The sequence below is a fragment of the Schistocerca serialis genome, chromosome 2, assembly GCF_023864345.2.
Source record: "Schistocerca serialis cubense isolate TAMUIC-IGC-003099 chromosome 2, iqSchSeri2.2, whole genome shotgun sequence".
NCBI lineage: Eukaryota > Metazoa > Arthropoda > Insecta > Orthoptera > Acrididae > Schistocerca > Schistocerca serialis.
This window is the reverse complement of record NC_064639.1, coordinates 826381743-826404530: the sequence shown is the minus strand read 5'-3', so window position 1 is coordinate 826404530 and position 22788 is coordinate 826381743. Positions and strand designations below refer to the sequence as shown.

The window sequence follows — 22788 nt, the reverse complement described above, 5'->3', positions numbered from 1 at the left end:
CCCCCTCCCATATTTCACTCATCACAATAAGCAGTCGGTATCGTCGGTTTGGGACGGCGTTCACCGGATGTAAACACGGCCATAAATTGGAAGTAGTGTAAAAGAAGACTGAATCAATAAAATTACTTTCCTCCATTGCTCCATGTGGCTTCGGCATCACAGTTTCCTGTTACGGACATTTGCGTCACTTACGAGTGGTTTTGGAAATCCAGACCGCGCTGCAGTCGCTGCTTATGGGGCTCCATTCGTGTTGTTTTGGTGCTGTCAGGGATCGTGAATCCGATATTCACTTCTTCAGTGACTTTTGCAGGTGTTGTCCTCTTGTTTTGCGTCATAATCCTCTTCAAAGATCGTCTGTCACGATCTCTCAACACACACTTTCCTCCGGGTAGTGACTTAGCGGACGATGCTTCACCCATTTTCCCTGCATCCGGTATAAATCTTCGATATGGTGCCTCTTGAAATACCAAACGCTCCGGCTTCCTTGGTTAAGGAAACACGAACAATTTGCACACGTACGAATTTACTTAGCTCCGACATAATGCACTCACAGCTATATAGAATACTAGTCTGACCACGACTGACGGTTGGCAAAGTACTGTGGGCGTTTCACAGATGCCGTTCATAGTCAAATACAACAGCAGCATCTGAAGGCTTGGCTAGCGTCTGCAAAGACGTCCATGCACGCATTTACCTCTGTTTTCAGTGTTTTTGTCCAATCCTTGTAAATTACACCTATTATAGAAGTATAATTTTTCTTTTGAATGTGTCACACAATTCTCTGAAGCTATCCAGTAGTACCACCATGAAAGACACTGACAGCAACAACAACAAAAAGGCAACACAAGGAAGGAATTGTGCGACATAAACGAAAGTTGGTAGGCGTGTTTCTACATCGGAAAGATTATATATATTCAAATCTCGTGCCAGTCGCACAAGAGTGGCGCTAGTAGCGCCACTACGAGGATGCAAATTTTTGGACATTTGTGGTAAGGCATTATGGGACCAAGCTGCTGAGGTCATCGGTCCCTAAGCCTACACACTATTTACTCTAACTTGGAAACTAACTTACGCTATGGACAACACACCCACCCATGCCCGTGGGAGGACTAGAACCTCCGACTGGGGGAGCCGCACGGACATTGACAAGACTACCCCGCGCGACTAGGATGCAAATCATATTAGCTTTGAAAATGGACGTGGTGAGTTGATGTTAGTCAAGAAAGCCTTTACGGCGACAAAGACGCCATTATCAGCACCTCACTGAGTTTGAACGAGGTTCCGTAATACGGCAACCAGAAGCTAGATGTTCCATCTGCGATACTGCAGAAAGTCTTGGCAGGAATGTAGGCTCTGCACGTGGGTACTGGCAGCGGTGATCACGATAATGTCCAGTCGGAAGAAGACTGGGTTCCGGACGGCCACGTGGCACTACCGAAAGGGAAGATCGTCGTGTTCAGCATACGGCTCTGGAGCATCATATTGCATCCGCTGCAGCAATTTGAGCAGCAGTTGCACCACAGTAACACAAAGAACGTTGCAAATCGATTGCTTCAAGGATTGCTCCGATCTAGACGCTCTGTAATGTGCATCCCATTGAACCCAAATCACCGCCATTTGCGACTTCAGTGGTGTTACCTGAGAGCTCATAGGAGGACAGGGTAGAGGTCTCTAATGTTTTCTGATGAAAGATGATTCTGCCTCGGTGCCAGTGAAGGCCGTGTGTTGGTTAAAAATAGACCAGTTGAGGTCTTGCAACCAACATGACTGCGTGGTAGACACACTGGACCTACATCAGGAGTTATGGTGCGCGGTCTAGATTTGGTATGACAGCAGGAACTCTCTTGTAGTTATCCCACACACCCTGACTGCAAAACTGTACATCAGTCTGGTGATTCGAACTGTTGTACTGCCATTCTTGAGCAACAAGCCGTGGGGTCTTTACCAACAGGATAACTTTCGCACACATACCTCTCTTGTAACTCAACAGAGTGTCGACATGTTGCCTTGGCCTGATCGATCACCAGAGTTGTCTCCAGAGGAGCACATATAGGACATGATGGGACGAGGACTCCATCGTCATCCACAAAAATCATTAACCGACCAAGTGCAACTCCAGCCCACAAACTGACATCCGGCACCTGTACAGGACAATGCATGCACGTTTGCACGCTTGAATTGAACATCCTGGCGGTGACACCGGTTATTAATGTATTAGCATTTCACATTTGCAAAGCTGTATTGTTAATCATTTAAATATGTTACCTAGACGAATGTATTCCCGAAATTTCATTATTCTACATTAATTATTTTTTGGTGTTGCTGTTTTTCCGTCAATATACTTACGACATATTAATATTACTCTTTTAATTTGTTTTTCCATCCACTTTACCTGCGAATGTCGATAGTAATCATTACTGGCGACAGATTAGTATGATTCGTTTTTTTCCCTCTCCTATTCTGCGAATCTTATTTCGATGTTACCATAAGATAATGGTATTATTTTATCATTGTTACTGTTATCTCAGTGCAATCTAGTGACTTTGACTTGTGTTATCTCTACGCACACCATGATTATGTTTAGATGTGATTAGTTGCCGTTTTTAACCTCTTGATTTATTACTGAGTAGAATGGCCTAGAAAATTGTTTTGCATACATTCTAGTGTTTCCATTTCCACTTGCGTTATAATCGCCATCTTGGTTGTTGTTGTGGTCTTCACTCCTGAGACTGGTTTGATGCAGCTCTCCATGCTACTCTATCCTGTGCAAGCTCTTAGTGTACTCATCTCTTGGTCTGCCCCTACGATTTTTACCCTCCACGCTGTCCTCCAGTACTAAATTGGTAATCCCCTGATGCCTCAGAACATATCCTGCCAACCGATCCCTTCTTCTAGTCAATTTGCGCCACAAATCCTCTTCTCCCCAATTCTATTCAATACCTACTCATTAGTTATGTGATCTACCCATCTAATCTTCAGCATTCTTCTGCAGCACCACATTTCGAAAGCTTCTATTCTCTTCTTGTCCAAACTATTTATCATCCATGTGTCACTTCCATACATGGCTACACTCCACACAAATACTTTCAGAAACGACTTCCTGACACTTAAATCTATACTCGATGTTAACAAATTTCTCTTCTTCAGAAATGCTTTCCTTGCCATTGCCAGTCTACATTTTATATCCTCTCTACTTCGACCATCATCAGTTATTTTGTTCCCCAAATAGCAAAACTCCTTTAGTACTTTAAGTGTCTCATTTCCTAATCTAATTCCCTCAGCATCACTCGACATAATTCGACTACATTCCATTATCCTTGTTTTGCTTTTGTTGATGTTCATCTTATACCCTCCTTTCAAGACACATTCCGTTCAATGGGTCTTCCAAGTCCTTTGCTGTTTCTGACAGAATGACAATGTCATCGGCGAACCTCAAAGTTTTTATTTCTTCTCCATGGATTTTAATACCTACTCCGAACTTTTCTTTTGTTTCCTTTACTGCTTGCTCAATATACAGATTGAATAGCATCGGGGAGAGGCTACAACCCTGTCTCACTCCCTTCCCAACCACTGCTTCCCTTTCATGTCCCTCGACTCTTATAACTGCCATCTGGTTTCTGTACAAATTGTAAATAGCCTTTCGCTCCCTGTATTTTACCCCTGCCACCTTTAGAATTTGAAAGAGAGTATTCCAGCCTACAGCTTTCTCTAAGTCTACAAATGCTAGAAACGTAGGTTTGCCTTTCCTTAATATTTCTTCTAAGGTAAGTCGTAGGGTCAATATTGCCTCACGTGTTCCAACATTTCTACGGAATCCAAGCTGATCTTCCCCGAGGTCGGCTTCTACCAGTTTTTCCATTCGTCTGTAAAGAATTCGGTTTAGTACTTTGCAGCTGTGACTTATTAAACTGATAGTTCAGTAATTTTCACATCTGTCAACACCTGCTTTCTTTTGGACTGGAATTATTATATTCTTCTTGAAGTCTGAGGGAATTTCGCCTGTCTCATACATCTTGCTCACCAGATGGTATAGTTTTGTCAGGACTGGCTCTCCCAAGGCAGTCAGTAGTTCTAATGGAATGTTGTCTACTGGCGTGGCATTTTTTCGACTTAGGTCTTTCAGTGCTCTGTCAAACTCTTCACGCAGTATCATATCTACCATTTCATCTTCATATACATCCTCTTCCATTTCCATGATATTGTCCTCAAGAACATCGCCCCTATATAGACTCTCTATATACTCCTTCCACCTTTCTGCTTTCCCTTCTTTGCTTAGAACTGGGTTTCCATCTGAGCTCTTGCTATTCATGCAAGTGGTTCTCTTTTCTCCAAAGATCTCTTTAATTTTCCTGTAGGCAGTATCTATCTTACCCCTCGTGAGATAAGCCTCTACATCCTTACGTTTGTCTTCTAGCCATCCCTGCTTAGCCGTTTTGCACTTCATGTCGATCTCATTTTTGAGACGTTTGTATTCCTTTTTGCCTGCTTCACTTACTGCATTTTTGTATTTTCTCCTTTCATCAATTAAATTCAGTATCTCTTCTGTTACCCAAGGATTTCTACTAGCCCTCGTCTTTTTACCTACTTGATCCTCTGCTGCCTTCACTATCTCATTTCTCAAAGCTACCCATTCTTATTCTATTGTATTTCTTTCCCCATTCCTGTCAATTGTTCCCTTATGCTCTCCCTGAAACTCTGTACAACCTCTGGTTCTTTCAGTTTATTCAGGTCCCGTCTCCTTAAATTCCCACCTTTTTGCAGTTTCTTCAGTTTTAATCTACAGTTCATAACCAATAGATTGTGGTCAGAGTCCACATCTGCCCCTGGAAATGTCTTACAATTTAAAACCTGGTTCCTAAATCTCTGTCTTACCATTATATAATCTATCTGAAACCTTTTAGTATCTCCAGGGTTCTTCCATGTATACAACCTTCTTTCATGATCCTTGAACCAAGTGTTAGCTATGATTAAGTTGTGCTCTGTGCAAAACTCTACCAGGCGACTTCCTCTTTCATTTCTTAGCCCCAATGCATAGTCACCTACTACGTTTCCTTCTCTCCCTTTTCCTACTGCCGAATTCCAGTCACCCATGACTATTAAATTTTCGTCACCCTTCACTACCTGAATAATTTCGTTTATCTCATCATACATTTCATCAATTTCTTCGTCATCTACAGAACTAGTTGGCATATAAACTTGCACTACTGTAGTAGGCGTGGGCTTCGTGTCTATCTTGGCCACAATAATGCGTTCACTATGCTGTTTGTAGTAGCTTACCCGCACTCCTATTTTTTATTCATTATTAGACCTACTCCTGCATTACCCCTATTTGATTTTGTATTTCTAACCCTGTATTCACCTGACCAAAAGTCTTGTTCCTCCTGGCATCGAACTTCACTAATTCCCACTATATCTAACTTTAACCTATCCATTTCCATCTTGGTAGCCTCCTGAATTTATCCAAATATCTAGTTCTTAGTGAAATGAATACTCACTTTTGGCTGCCATTGCTACTTCGCACAACACTGTTCCATTAAGGAACACTGCTTGAGCGTTGTTATACTTAGCTTATTTTCACTAACGACGAACTTCCGGCAGTGCACATCTTCCTATGGCCCAACGCGTGACGACATCACTAGGACGCCCGATCGGTTATGAATTAAAGGCGTTTAAACGAGCTAGTGGGGTACCATATAGTCATTTTTTACAAGGGGACCGCCACATGTCACCCCCTTCCATTCAGAAATAATATTTAAATCTGCGACGTCGACGCCAAAAAACATGAATAATAAAATAAATATGATGTCAGCAGCAAGAAACAGGCACTTAGAATGCACTGGTCGTATAACTGAAATAAATATTAGTAAAAATGCCTGAATGTTTCACGAGAAACGAGGCTCATAAGGCACACACGTACCTCAGTCTCGATGGACACCCAGCGCACGCAGTTCTCGTTCCCAGTTAATTCCGAAGACCTGCCTTTTTCCATGATTCTCGCTGTGATTTCAAACTTCTGACGAGGCTACCGACGGCTGCAGACATCCACCACGCAGACACCACGAAAGACCTCTCACGTTTGTCCCACAACCACGCTAAAACGTGCGGTTTCGCGGCAACACGCCTCCGAATTACTGCGCATTGTCGAGATCGTTCTCATGCATTATTGTTATTATTGAATAAAACGGTCTTGTCTGCGAAAATATTGCCTTAACGACGCGTTTCTCCTTTGTAGGATATCATCAGATTACCATAGATTGAGAGACATTGGTAGAACTGTTACCGAGCTAACAGGAGCGTCTGCCATCGGCCAGATTTAGTGGGCGACGTTTTACATTATTTGTTGACTAGATTCCTATGATTTGCGACAGTACATTGTGTCCACATTCATTTCTTTGTGTCCACATTCATTTCTACCAGCTATCAACATTCCATAGTTCCACGATGACCAGGACTCAGCCTATTGAATTCGACGTAGAACTAGTCAAGCCTTTTTTTCTTCAAATACCTTCCGTAGGCCGTTTCGTATTTCTGCTAGCCCTTCTGCAGTCGCTTACACGATTTGTGATTATCGTTTCCTGTTAATTCCACCAACGTAACATATAAAATACTTTTGAAAGTGTAGATAGTTTCGTTTCGCGCCGTTTCTTTTGAAGAATGCTCAGTGATCTGTAATACATATTTATACAAAGCTTCGCTTTAATACGTCTATACAGCTACCGGAAAAAACATATTTCGTCATTCCACTCCAGGTACATAAAGAGCAATTTCCACGTCAATAATAGTATTTTTAGGTTGTTTCTATCCAAGACGCTCTTTTCTGGCACCTACTCCTGCTCGTTTTCTCGCGGTAGCGTTGTCTCTTCCCGAGCACGGGGTCCCGTGTTCGCTTCCCGGCGGTGTCAGGAAATTTTCGGTTGCCACGAGATGACTGGATGTTGTCGTGTCGTCTGCATCATCATCATTCATCCCTATTACGGTCGGAGGAACAAACCGCCTACATTAGGACCTTGCCAAGTACGGCGGTGCGGGTCTCCCTCATTGTTCCCCTACGCTCTGTCAAGAAGGATGGGACCTCATTCCCATTTCCACTCCTGTTGGATATTCTTCGCTCGGTTTCCATCCCCACATCGGCTGCAAGTTACATCGGCAGCAAACACATAGAAGAAACAGTGTGTGCTATTCTCCGGACAAGTGTTCAATATTTTGGGCGAGAAGTGACAGGGCGCAGTAGTCTCGGAAAGCAAAAAGCTCCAGTAATGTCCTTGAATAAGCTGCCAATCCTAGCCGACGCAAATACCAGCAGTGTGCTCTACCTGAAATTACGCGATAATGCCCGCGACACAACTCCCCATCCATCATCTGTAATATTCACCTAGTGCGGCACAGGAAAGAGCAGCCTGCAATACATCAGACAGTTATTACGTATGCGGCCCTCAAACAGGCTAAGCTCATTCCAATATGACGTGCAGAGGGCCCACATCTCCTTTACGCAATAGCGTCGCGCACATGATTGCTTCTTTGCTTTCAGTTTTCGTTGTCAGTCGTGCGCTTAGTACGAAAAATGACGAAGTTTGTCATCAGATTGCAATAAATTCGCCATTGTGGGTTGGAACTATTGCTGTTCGCATCAAAAGTCATATTTCCAGTGGATTTTTGTTATGTTTTATGCATATCTGCGAAGTACCTAATGAATATTAGGGTTTAACATCTCGTCGAAGACGCGATGAGTAGAGACGGGGCAAAAGCTCGGATTAGGAAAGAGCGAAGTTAGCAGGAGATATGTAGTTAGTATGCAACTTAAATGATTCAGCCAACAAGTTCGAGTAAGAAATATTTATTTAGTTTGCAAATTGGAGAATATTGTTTGTATTTGTCTTTAAGGTGAGTACCTTATTAGCAAAAGAACTGATATTTTTAAGAGGGGTTATGTTCTGTAACTCTTGATTTGACATACACGAAAGAATTGCCCAGAACATTCGGCTAAGCCTTTGTACATATTCTCTGTGATGAATCAGGTGCAAGTTTTCATTTAAAAGTGTGGAAAGGATTTGTTGTGTCTAATACCGCATCTATGACTTTTAACCTAAATATTTTCACACTTTTTATTCAGTTCTGTCAACGATGTACTGGTGTGGTGATAAAGTTTCTAAGGACCCGTAAAAATGCATCCCTTTTTAATCGTAGTAAAATTGTCTTATACTGCTCACGCTTCAGATCCTGAAGTTGAAGCGCAACTCACAGCATGTGAAGTTGAGGTTTATAACCCACTGGTCCTATAAGCGTTGCCTTATGCTTTACAGTTATTCCTTTCTCTTACCTGACTTTATTTCAAATGTTAAGTTCAGTACCTCGTCCAGGCAGACCTCCTGAATTGTATGCATTCACTGCACTATTAACGAAAAGGCAGTCATTCTTGAGCCTATTTTTTGTTGATAAGACGTAATCAAATGGTTCAAAAATGGCTCTGAGCACTATGCGACTTAACTTCTGAGGTCATCAGTCGCCTAGAACTTAGAATTAAACCTACCTAACCTAAGGACATGACGCACATCCATGCCCGAGGCAGGATTCGAACCTGCGACCGTAGCGGTCGCTCGGCTCCAGACTGTAGCGCCTGGAACCGCACGGCCACTCCGGCCGGCAATCGAATGGTTCAAATGGCTCTGAGCACGATGGGACTTTACTTCTGAGGTCATCAGTCCCCTAAAACTTAGAACTACTTAAACCTAATGTAAGTAGGCTGATTAGGTTTTTTTATTGGTAACGCCACCTCTGTATGAAAATCACTGGCTGTGCTGTGTGCAGTCTGTGGCTGCTTTGCATTGTTGTAATACTCGCCATTGTAGTGTTAGGCAGCTGGCTGTGAACAGCGCGTAGCGTTGCGCAGTTGGAGGTGAGCCGCCAGCAGTGATGGATGTGGGGAGAGAGATGGCGGAGGTTTGTAATTTGTCATGAACTGCTATATTTATATATGATGATATCAAGGTAAATACATTGTTCGTTCTCTATTAATATCTTTCATTTGCTAACTATCCCTATCAGTAGTTAGTGCCTTCCATAGTTTGAATCTTTTATTTAGCTGGCAGTAGTGGCGCTCGCTGTATTGCAGTAGCTTGAGCAGCGAAGATTTTTGTGAGGTAAGTGATTTGTGAAAGGTATAGTTTAATGTTAGTCAGGGCCATTCTTTTGTAGGGAATTTTGAAAGTCAGATTGCGTTGCGCTAAAAATATTTTATGTCAGTTTAAGCACAGTCTTGTATAATTGTTGAAAGGGGACGTTTCATATGTCGACCCTTAGCCGAGGATACCTCACTGGAATCTTCTGATTTTTTCTTGTAGTTTGTGTGTTTAGTGTAGCTTTTGTTTATTGCTAGCGCGTAACTGTAGAGAGAATCCCCTTTGTAGTTGTAGCCTTTCATTGTTGTACAGTAAAACAGTTGTGGCATGCATATAGATTTGCACCAAGTATTTCGCAGCTACGCTTGCAATTAACTAGATATTATTTTCAGTGCTATGTTAATGTGTTCTCCTATTTTTGCACTTCAAATTGTGCTTTTCTGTGTTATCGTGTGAAATATTGTGACAATTATGGCGTGTGAAAAACGTAACACTAGGCTCCAAAGTAAATTGAGAAATGATAGTGACGACGAGCGTAGCTTGCCAGCACCACTGGGTAATGAATTAACTAATGTTCAAAGTAGTAATTTGGTAATTGCGCATAGGGAAATGGAGCGGGCGGCAAACAATGGTGTAGACAGTGAAACAGGTAGTGAACAGGGAAGCGTTATCGATCGATTGGTCGGCAACAGCTCGCCTCAGGAATCGGGAATGACAGAACACAATATTGCAAATACTACAGACTCAGGTTTTGGGTTCTCACCGTTTTCTCAAATGAGTCAAGACACATTTTCCGCTTGTCAAAATGTGAATGTTGCCGGTGCAAATTCACTGCCGAGAAGCACTGAGGAACATGTTTCAGACACCAGTGCATTGTTATTACAATTAATGCAACAAATGGGACAAAAGCTTGAAAAGTTAGACACAATGGAACAAAATCAGAGACAAACACAGCAAAAGTTAGACACAGTGGAACAAAATCTTCAAAAGTTAGACACAATGGAACAACACCAGAGACAAACACAGCAACAGTTAGACGCAATGGGACAAAATCTTCAAAAGTTAGACACCACACTTGAACAAACACGTGAAGATTTAACTAGTGAGTTACATAACATTGAATCGAAATGTCAAAAAGTCTGTAATGACATAAAAACACAAATTTGTGAGCATTTTCAACCCATTTTTTCGCGGCATGAAAATGTATTACAGAATCACGAAGCAGCCATAAAAGGACTGCAAACCATTGTTCATGAAAATCACAACACCTTGCAAGCTAAAATTGACTCAGTTGCATCTACCGATTCGGTTACGCAACTTGCAAAAACTCAAGAAAACTTAAAGGACACAGTAGATACGATTTCAACACAAATGGACACTCTGAAACTTGGTTCAGAAAAACACGCTGAGGAAATGTGTTCACTATCGGAGAAAGTAGCCGAACTTTCGGATAAGGTCACTAACTTATCTACAAAGGTAGATGATGATCTGAATGACACAAGACCTGTAGCCTTCAATGACACAGAAGAGTATGAACAAATTAGAAAAATCAAACAGAATCAAAATCAAATCAATACACAGTACAAAAGAGAAATCCGAGAAGTACAAGATCAGCTGACACAGGTAATACAAGAATTACGTATTTCAGAGGATACTCGCGCCCCAATACGGGAAGAGGGACACAGAAATACGGAACAGCCACAAAATAATAACACAGGGCATTTCGGAAGTTATGAAAGAAATTGGCAAGGCGCATTGGATTTTGAGATGGAACCGCCGAAACGACGTAACAATGACCGATATGCGACTCGCCGACATGATGACTTTGACTATAAGCTGTTCATTACTACACGTAAATTCAAAACATTTAAGAATTCTGGCAACGACATTCATCCACAAGCATGGCTTCATCAATTCTCGCATTGTTTTCCTCCCAACTGGTCGTTAGAACACAGATTAGAATTTATGTGTGGCTACTTGGAGAATGAACCAGCTGTAAGAATGCGATCGGTAATTCACGATTGCCACAGTGAAGGAGAGTTTTACCATGCCTTCCTCTCAGCATATTGGTCTCAAGCCACACAAGATCGAGTAAAACATAGCATCATAATGATGAAACGTTTCGAACAATCTGAATTTTCCAGTCTTATGAAATATTTTGAAGACATGTTGCATAAGAATCAGTATCTTTCAAACCCATACAGCCCGTCAGAACTCATCCGCATTTGCTTAATCAAACTGCCTGAACATTTACGACATATTATTTCTTCTGAAGGCATTCAGCCGGATCCTGAAAAGTTAGAAGCAATCAGAGCCATTCCAGTTCCATCCACAAAAAAAACAAGTCCGCAGTTTTCTAGGTCTCGTAAATTTTTACCGTCGTTTTCTGAATATGCAAATTCTAGTTACACCAAAACTTTGTTCTCTCACTGGAAAAAATACTATTTGGAACTGGGACGAACAAGCACAGTTGGAATTCAGTTCTTTGAAAGAAGCGTTACTTAACGCGCCAATACTAGCTCATCCAGATCTGTCACAAGATTTCTGCCTTAGCACGGATTCTTCTAAAGTCGGTCTTGGTGCCCATTTATTTCAAGAAGCCATAGAAGATGACATTACTGTTCAGAAAACCATTGCTTTTGCTAGCCGAGTGCTAACAAAATCTGAAAAAAATTATTCCGTTACTGAATTAGAAGCTTTAGCTATCGTTTGGGCATTTAACAAATTCCGTTTCTTTCTTTCTGGTAAGCACGTAAAAGTATACAGTGATCATCGTGCATTACAATTTCTTATGTCTTCAAAATTAAATCATGACAGGTTAAAACGTTGGGCATTGTTTCTGCAAGAATTCCACTTTACAACAGTCTACATTCCCGGCAAGGAGAACATTGTTGCGGACGCGCTGTCACGCGCACCGGCTGGGCTTGAGAAAAGTAACACACAAGGCAACCTCGAGAAAAATTTCAGTATTCTTTACATTCAGAAAGTCGCCTTTGAAAACTTCATCACCACATCTTTAAAGGACATTGCTCATGAACAAGATAAAGATCCGATTTGGAAAGACATCAAAAATAAATGGCATGAAAAGACATACACTCAGATTCGGCATTATTACCTGGTTAGAAACAACATACTCTTCAAACGCTGCACTGTTGATGACAAGCTATGGGTACTTTGCATTCCAGACGATTTTGTTAATAACCTCATTTGGTACATTCATTTCAGCTACGCACATTTTGGTCCACGAAAATGTTATCATATTCTTCGAACGACTTGCTATTTTAACAATATGGAAAAGAGAATTTGAAGAGTCTTGTCTATTTGTAAACTTTGTCAAAAGGCGAAACCATCTACTGTCTCACATCGTGCTCCGTTATTTCCTATTATTCCTTCTAAATTAAAAGAATTTGCTGCTGTTGATCTCTTGGGACCGCTTGTCAGAACATCTAATGGCTTTTCGTACGTTTTAGTCGCTGTTGAACTTACTTCAAAATTTGTTTCTTTCACTCCGTTACGTAAAGCCACTGGACGATCTGTATCCAACGCCTTTGTTAAAAATTTCTTACGTGAAGTTGGACACGTTAGCAAAGTCATTTCAGATAACGGACCTCAATTCAGATCTGCTGTTTGGTCACGCATGCTTCGCAACCATAAAATCAAACCTGTTTTTGTTTCATTGTACTCACCACATTGTAACCCGTCTGAACGGATTATGAAAGAAATCAATAAGCTTTGCAGACTTTATTGTCATAGAAAGCATCAGCATTGGGACAGATATTTACACTTATTTCAAAATGTGCTGAATGAAATGCCTCATGATTCCACTGCTTTACCACCTACTCTTGTACTAAAGAATGAAGAACCACCGAACAGAATCAGAGAGCTTGTACCTTTCCCAAATACACGTAAACTTCGACACAAAGACATAATTGATTTGGCTCTTAAAAATATAAAATCTGCAGCAGACAAAAGGAGAAAACTACACGGTAAAGCAAATGCAAAGAAATTGTATTCATTGTCACATAAGAAGAAACACTTGAGTCACAAATTCTTTCTAGTTTACAATGGACCTTACAGAATCCGGCGTATACCACATGATAATTGCGTTGAAGTTGAAACTCTGCGTACTAGGAAGAGTAAAGGTTTACACCACATTTCACATGTAAAACCGTTTATTGAAAGATAATCTGCTTTTTAACTTTGTCTTTGCCATATAACTTTTCACTTTACATTACTAGTATGCTGTGTTAGACTTAAGAAACTGCTAACATACAACAATGTTTGAAGTTAAATATCCAGTCTAGAACCTAGGGAACATTTTTAAACAGAAATTACGAATGCATTGTTATAGTGAACAGACGACACAGTGTTGTATTTGTACATTCTTGCTTGTTAGTTGCACGATTACGTAACGACTATCAGGCTTACATACTTAGAACATTTACCAGTACTGCTAATGAGATTTTAATGCAACATTTTGGTTACCTGAAAATACATTCTGTATTTAAAGTACTTTCTGTGAGATACCAGATGACACAGTGGTTAGTTTATGGGACAGCTACACGATTTATATCACGACGTTACTAATGTGTGACAATTTACATTGTTGCTTTTGCGGAGTATCTGTTTTATATCTGCACAGTTTTTCTGTATTATTCTGGAAAGTAAAACATGTTTTAATAGTAACTTTTGTGGTATAGCTACAATGAGACAGCCTTTTCCGTAGCACAACAATACGTTACAGCACAGTAATTTCTTCATCACAACAATAAGCGTAATAACTAAGATATCTATACGCAAAGCATTTCACTTTTGTTTATCATGAGGTAAGTTCATTGGCTTCTGCAGAACTTAGCTTTTGGAGGACGATAACTACGACACTTCCACAGAGATTATCTCACAACAAGATGCACATTTAGCGCTGCAGGACACGCATTTCAGTGATTAATGTTGTACTTAAAACATTTATTTTTAAAGATTTTTGAATTACAAAGAAAGTTTTCCGTGATACATTTCATTCCATTGCTGTAATCTGTAACACCTGAGGGTATAATTACATTAATCCTCAGGGGGGTATACGCGTACTTTGTGTACCATGTGTGTGGCAACCACAAGGAACCCTAGCTAATATGGTATTTGCTTATACAACTTTACACATCGGTACCATATTTCTCTAACACACAAATTACACAGCTGTCTGATTATTTACCTGAGAGAGACAAGCATTTATTTTACTACATCAGTGACAGACGTTTACGTAATTACACCGCTGGATAACTTCACACTTACAAAATTGTATGTTGTTTGTACTTTGTGAACTGTTCATATATTTTCGGAACCATTGTGATACTATGAGAGCTTTGAATGATGTATTTGGTATGGATTCATGATTTTTAAAGTATGTTTGAGGCAGATGACACTTTTGACATGAGCAGAGAATTTTTTTTAATTATTGGAGGAAGCTACGACGATTTTGAGATTTGACTGAGGTGTTATGATGTTATTTTTACGACGACGATGTGTATTATGCTGTTGAGGTATGTTTATGATCAATAAGCTGATGCTATATGAGGAATTTGGTTATGCTATGTATTTATTATGATGAAATATTGAAGTGCCGTCGCAAGATTGACTTGTCGACGAATATATATGTGTGTAATAAGGTAAGGAGTAATGAATAGTGATTAGGGACTCTGACTTATGGAAAAGGATGTTGGAAACCAAGAATCATACTTTAGAATTATGAAATGTGTGTACATGTGTGAATCATGTGTGAATGTATCACAATGCCACTGAAAATTTTTTTGGACACTGTTATATTCATAGGATTTAGTTTCTACAGATTTGCAACGCTAATTCTTGACCTGTGAAATATTTTTATGTGAGACTGTCACTGTAGCGGAAACTGCTGTCGTAAATATTTCCGTAAGAAAGTTAAGTGACCACCTGCACGTAATGCGTCGCGGGCACCCACCTGGGCGACAGCCGCCCGAAAAAAAAAAAAAAAAAGCCATTAGCCTTTCAGCGGCAGAGGTAGAAAAAAAAGGGAGGCCATTATACTGGCTATTGACGTTCCTTTGTAGAAAGCATCGCAAATATTACACGCTCATTACCTGAAAACATATGGTTACTCGTACTTTGTGCTAATTACTGAAATGCTTATGAATTGATGGGAAATATTCGTACATCTGCACACCTGATTATGACAAGTGTCTTTCTACGAGAGTTGAGAGCTACTGAGTTACGAAATGCCACATGACTATTGAATGATGTTTTATGCTTTGGTTTGCGTAATTGCTTATTTCATTTGACATCTGGTTTCCAGCTGTGTTGCAGCATTGCTTTTATAAAATAAAATGCATTTGCTAATGTGAACACTTTCTGTCAACAGATCTATTAAATAATTATTTTATGATCCACATTCTTTAAAAAAGGAGCACTTGGAAAGGAAAGAACAATAAGAAGGAACTAGTAACAGTAACACATAATTTTCTTTTCAAGTACATGGTAATACTTTTTTTACAATAAGTTGTTGTGGTGCACCACTTTAATTACATATATATTAAGATGTGATTATACATTTCCCTTATCTGCATTGTTATCTTTACTGTAATATTTTTTCTCCTTGAGCTATGTCATGTTTAGATATAAGCTGCTGTTTGCCAGGCATAGTGCTACTGAATTTTAAATTGTGTTACTCTGTTAAGCTAGTTTTACTACTGACTTATTTTTCTTGCTACTGTACATTGCCTCATATTAGTTGTAATGTTGAATTGCTTGGTAATTTAGATTTACTGTAGCTTGCTTTGCGATTTTCCATTTTTTAAATTGCTGTTTATATTAATTGTTTTATGTGCTGCTGCATTGCCTTGTCCCTTAGTTTAGCATCGGAGCTCAGTAGATTTAAGTTAGCTTAAGAGGGGGTAGACTATATAAGAAACTAACTATTATAAATTTATAAGAAATAGGATACTGTACAGTGGAGAAAAACTATTATTGACAGAGGATGTGAACAAAATACAGAAGGCAGGCTTAGATAGGACTTTTGGGAATAATGATGAATGAAGGGAGATCTCCAAGAAGCAAAGAAAGTTTTGTTTGCAAAATACTGCAATGAAACAAACCCTGTCCTTTCCTATTGGTGTTATCCCACTATATGTTTGTGTACCCTTGTGTATTTGTTTTCTTCCTGTCTCTGTGTAGTTTCATAGAATTTTTTTTTTCTTTTAATATTAAGCTACATTCACTATGATGAGGAATACTGTTATCCTCGAATATAATTGGCATTAATAATATGTTATTTACTTTGTAAAGATGTTAGACATTATTAATTCCGTTCTGTTTAATGCTCATGTGTGAAGTTGACGTTTCAAAAGTTATTGTGATCTTTTATGTATCTACTTATCTCATAATTCCTGTAACACTGATGTATGTGTTATTTCGATTCTTTTGTAAAGCCTGTACTACAAATGTTATCTGTATTATTATGTTCTTTAATGATGTATTTTGTACCTTTGTAATTGTATTTTCATGTTGTAAATTTATAAAATTGTAATTGACACCAGTTCATCTTATTATTAACTTGTAAGTTACATTTCACTGCACACGTTTCTGTTGGTCATAGTATATGGACAATATGTGAGAAGTAGGGACTCTTAGTGTTTGCACGTGTGTTAATAATTCAGCAAGGGACTGGATAACAGCATTGCTGGTTCTAAGGACAATTCCAAAAACTTTGTGAGTGCACAAGTGGTGGTTTATGGACTTGCTATATTCTCCGCAAGACTCTTCGATGGTGAATGTGCACCTGCACAATCGCAACAGATGGCTGCTGGTCATCTCTACAAGGACTACAGTGGGTCTGCACCTCTGGTGGCCCACCAATACCATTATCTCTACAAGGACTACAGTGGGTCTGCACCTCTGGTGGCCCACCAATACCATTATCTCTACAAGGACTACAGTGGGTCTGCATCTTTGATGACCCACTAATACCATTATTTCTACAAGGACTGCAGTGGGTCTGCACCTCTGGTGGCCCACCAATACCGTAATCTCTACCAGGACTACAGTGGGCCTGTCCACACTTTCTACAAGGACTGCAGTGGGTCTGCACCTCTGGTGGCCCACCAATACCATACTCTCTACCAGGACTACAGTGGGTCTGCTCTGTGATGACCTACCTACCAATATTCTTCCAAACTACGACTGACTCTGCTGTGGGTTTGCTCTGTTGTGGCCCATTATCTGTCAGCATGTCAAGAGTCAGCACTGTCTTTCCGTTGGAAGGACAACGCTATTTCTTCAAGACTGCATGGAAATCCACTACTTACGTGTGCATTTTCTTTTACTGCTCAGACTTTGAGAAAAACACTGCTATTCTACTGTTATGTACGATTAGGACTGTCTTTATGGACTGTGAGAAATTTTTAGCTTTTGACCAACATTGTATCAATAAGTGTGTGCATTTGATTTCTTTGTTATTGTAATTATGAAAAATTTTTTTTCAAATCTGTATTGGCCACTGCCCAATCCAATTTGAAAATTTTTTGTGGGAAGCATGGGGGCTATGTAAGTAGGCTGATTAGGTTTTTTTATTGGTAACGCCACCTCTGTATGAAAATCACTGGCTGTGCTGTGTGCAGTCTGTGGCTGCTTTGCATTGTTGTAATACTCGCCATTGTAGTGTTAGGCAGCTGGCTGTGAACAGCACGTAGCGTTGCGCAGTTGGAGGTGAGCCGCCAGCAGTGATGGATGTGGGGAGAGAGATGGCGGAGGTTTGTAATTTGTCATGAACTGCTATATTTATATATGATGATATCAAGGTAAATACATTGTTCGTTCTCTATTAATATCTTTCATTTGCTAACTATCCCTATCAGTAGTTAGTGCCTTCCATAGTTTGAATCTTTTATTTAGCTGGCAGTAGTGGCGCTCGCTGTATTGCAGTAGCTTGAGCAGCGAAGATTTTTGTGAGGTAAGTGATTTGTGAAAGGTATAGTTTAATGTTAGTCAGGGCCATTCTTTTGTAGGGAATTTTGAAAGTCAGATTGCGTTGCGCTAAAAATATTTTATGTCAGTTTAAGCACAGTCTTGTATAATTGTTGAAAGGGGACGTTTCACTAACTAACCTAAGGACATCACACACATCCATGCCCGAGTCAGGATTCGAACCTGCGACCGAAGCTGTCGCGCGGTTCCAGACTGTAGCGCCTAGAACTGCTCGGTCACTCCGGCCGCCGATAAGAGGTAATGTCTCTCCTCCACCACAGCAGACAGCAGGAAACTGAAACAAGTAAACCTGCTTTGCGTTTTCACTTTATATTTCAATTAAGTTTGGTATTAAAAATCAAATAGTACGACTTGGAGAAACATTGTATTTTTTCCTGCAAAAGAGTTATTTTTACCTGCAAAAATTGCCCACATAAGAGAACTCAGCAATGACACCGGTGCTGTCTCATAACAATACTTGATTATTTATTTTCCGTGCTCGTTCAAACAAGTTTTCAAAAAAATGGCTCCGAGCACTATGGGACTCAACTGCTGAGGTCATTAGTCCCCTAGAACTTAGAACTAGTTAAACCTAACTAACCTAAGGACATCACAAACATCCATGCCCGAGGCAGGATTCGAACCTGCGACCGTAGCGGTCTTGCGGTTCCAGACTGCAGCGCCTTTAACCGCACGGCCACTTCGGCCGGCCAAACAAGTTTTCCACAAAAATTGTAGGCGAAATGACTTTGTTACTAATTTTAAAAGAGCAACTTTGATCCAGCAGGCGCCACTGCAGCAGATGGCCCGGATCGCTGTAGCGTTAATAGTTTTTGACAGTAACACTGATGTCTTCACCGCCTAAGGGATGTCAGGCAAATGCTCAAAAAATTTCGTTTCAATTTGCTTATGTTGATTCATTTTCAAATATTCACACAATTTCGTTTGTTTTTAATGATATAATTTATACTTTTTACGGACATAAAAAGATGATAAAATAGCTATGAAACAGTTTCAGATACGTGATGCTTAATAGATATTTCAAGAAGTCCGATGCCAATGAATTAGGTGCCTACATTAATTTCAAGAGAAGCACCGCATCTCACACCTCGCCGCACTCGCGCAAACCACCAGCATCATCCGGAAGAAGGTCGCAAAAAATGGTTCAAATTTCTCTGAGCACTATGGGACTCAACATCTGAGGTCATCAGTCCCCTAGAACTTAGAACTACTTAAACCTAACTAACCTAAGGACATCACACACATCCATGCCTGAGGCAGGATTCGAACCTGCGACAGTAGCAGTCACGCGGTTCCGGACTGAAGTGCCTAGAACCGCACGGCCACCACGGCCGGCAGAAGGTCGCACTTCTGCATGTTGATGATGTAACACTTTTTGTATCGCCAAACAAGGTAGACGGAAAATGACTTCCTGTTTTGATAGTTATTTTATAACAATTCTTCGTAGTGATAACATTTGCCTCCTTTGAAGCACAATACCTATGAGACGGTTTGGTACAGAGACGTAACAGTTCGGCTTTGCTGCGAATGAGTCCTAATGTCTGATCGTCAATGGCTACTGCTGCTCTTGGAACTGAATGTCGCCGACACGTTATGACCTCTTGGGATGAAAGCGAAAGGAGAGAGGACTCAGCTGGAGTGTCCCTCGCAGAGAAAGTGGCTCAGCAACTTTCTGTTGCACTGGGTTTGCATTGGATGCGCAGATCGGCGCGACCGCTGCTCTGAGACGCTGCCGTGAAAGCTTGCGTTGCTCCTCCACTGTATGTTTCTGGCGATTCCGATTGCTCCACCAATCTCTTTTCTTCTTTTTCCTCGCTTTATTCCGCGTCATTGCGGTGTCGGCATGTTAATCTGGATTTGACTGTGTTAGTGGTAGAGCGTGACCGAATGCCTTTTCCGCTGCCACCCGTTCCCCCCTCTCTTTGTACGGAATTTGTGCATCCCATCTGTCTGCTTGTAGTGCTATCTTATGTGGAAGCGTGAGAACCATTTCGAAGTGTTTGCAAATCGTGTAACTGAAGCGAGACAACGGTACCAGATCCGTATTCACCCAGTCGGATGTGGGAAAGCGCTTAAAATTCACATCAAGACAGCCAGGCTATCAGTCACACCGGTCCTCGTCGTTAATCCGCCGCACGGATTCGAACTGAGGCCGGCGCGACTCCGCGAATACCGGAAGCGGCATGCTATACGGGCGGGTGTCTGATAGCTCTATCAGTGTCGTCCTCGTTATCAGATCTTCAGCACACCATACTAAATACGACAGAAACAGACAACATTATGAAATAACCATGACAATATCCACATCCCAGTGCTTATTACGAAGTTTCGAAGATATACGCTCTAAGCACAAAAATGAGATGGGGCACAAAGGAATTATTAGCAGCAGCAGCACTCCGTCTTCAGGCCACAAGTGGCCCGTCGGGACCATCCGACCGCCGTGTCATCCACAGCTGAGGATGCGGATAGAAGGGGCGTGTGGTCAGCACACCGCTCTGCCGGTCGTTATGATGGTTTTCTGTGACCGGAGCCGCAACTATTCGGTCGAGTAGCTCCTCAATTGGCATCACGAGGCTGAGTGCACCCTGAAAAATGGCAACAGCGCATCGTCGCCCTGACGGTCACCCATCCAAGTGCCGGCCACGCCCAACAGGGCTTAACTTCGGTGATCTGACGGGAACCTGTCTATCCACTGCGGTAAGGCCGTTGCCAAAGTAATTATTAGGATGGGATGGAAATCGGTAGATGTGACGTGCATGTGCAGAGAAACAAATGATTACAATTTCTGAAAAATTGGATGATTTATTCAAGAGAAAGAGCTTCAGAAATTGAGCAAATCAGTTACATCTTGGTCCACCTCTTCCCTTTACGTAAACATTTATTCGGCGTGGCACTGATAGAGCAGTTGAATGTCCCCCTGAGGGACATAGTGCCAAATTCCTCCCAATCGACGCATTAGATCATGGAAATCCTGAGCTGGTTGGAGGGCTCTGCCCATAATGCTTCAAACGTTTTCAATTGGGGAGAGGTCTGGCGACCTTGCTGGCCGAGGTAAGGTCGACTTCGGGTGGGCATTATCTTGCTGAAATGTAAACCAAGGTGGCTTACTAAAAAAAAAAAAAAAAAAAAAAAAAAACCGGCGCGTAGAACATTGTCGGCTACCGCTCTGCCGAAAGGGTACCGCAGATGACAACGAAACGGATCTTACTATGAAAAGAAATGGAATCTGAGACCATCACTCCTGGTTGTCGGGCCATATGACGGGCGACAGTCAGGTTGGTTTCCCACCGCTGTCCGGGGAGTCTCCAGACACGTCTTCGCTGGTCATCGCGTCGCATTTCGAAATGTCACTGGAGACAATTCCACTCCAGGTCGAAAACGTGTCTGGGGACGTCCTGGACAGCGGTGGGATACCAACCTGACTATTGCCCGCCATACGGACCGACAACCAGAACTGACTGTCTGGGGTGCCATTTCATTTCACTGCAGCAGCCCTTTGGTTGTCATCCGCGGCGGCCTTACAGCACAGCGGTACGTCGAAAATATTCTACGCCCCCGTCTTTTTTTTTACCCTACATGGCAAGCCATCCTGGACTTACATTTCAGCAAGATTATGCCCTCCCGAAGTCGACGAGAGTTTCTACTGCATGCTTTCGTGCTTGCCAAACGCTATCTTGGCCAGCAAGCCAAGCCGTTTGAGACATTGTGGACAGGACTTTCCAACCAGCTCAGGATTTTGACGATCTAACAGGCCAATTGGACACAATTTGGCAGATATCCCTCAGGAGGACATACAACAATTCTATCAGTCGATGCCACGCCGAATAAGTGCTTACGTAATCCATGGAGAAGAAATAAAAACTTTGAGGTTTGCCGATGACATTGTAATTCTGTCAGAGAAAGCAAAAGACTTGGAAGAGCAGTTGAACGGAATGGACAGTGTCTTGGAAGGAGGATATAAGATGAACATAACCAAAAGCAAAACGAGGATAATATGTAGTCGAATTAAGTCGTGTGATGCTGAGGGAATTAGATTAGGAAATGATACACTTAAAGTGGTAAAGGAATTTTGCTATTTAGGGAGCAAAATAACTGATGATGGTCGAAGTAGAGAGGATATAAAATGTAGACTGGCAATAGCAAGGAAATCGTTTCTGAAGAAGAGAAATTTGTTAACATCGAGCATAGATTTAAGTGTAAGGAAGTCGTTTCTGAAAGTATTTGTATGGAGTGTAGCCATGTATGGAAGTGAAACATGGACGATAAATAGTTTGGACAAGAAGAGAGTAGAAGCTTTCGAAATGTGGTGCTACAGAAGAATGCTGAAGATTAGATGGGTAGATCGCATAACTACTGAGGAGGTATTGAATAGAATTGGGGAGATCACATAACTAATGAGGAGGTATTGAATAGAATTGGGGAGAAGAGGAGTTTGTGGCACAACTTGACAAGAAGAAATGACCGGTTGGTAGGGCATGTTCTGAGGCATCAAGGGATCACAAATTTAGTATTGTAGGGCAGCGTGGAGGATAAATATCGTACGGGGAGACCAAGAGATGAATACACTAAGCAGATTCAGAAGGATGTAGGTTGCAGTAGGTACTGGGAGATGAAGGAGCTTGCACAGGATAGAGTAGCATGGAGAGCTGCATCAAACCAG

At 41.3% G+C, this 22788-nt stretch overlaps 1 pseudogene; it reads right to left on the bottom strand.

Moving 5' to 3' along the window:
• Positions 1-20721: 20721 nt before the first annotated feature.
• On the bottom strand, positions 20722-20839 carry LOC126458671 (5S ribosomal RNA; annotated as a pseudogene).
• Positions 20840-22788: the final 1949 nt, after the last annotated feature.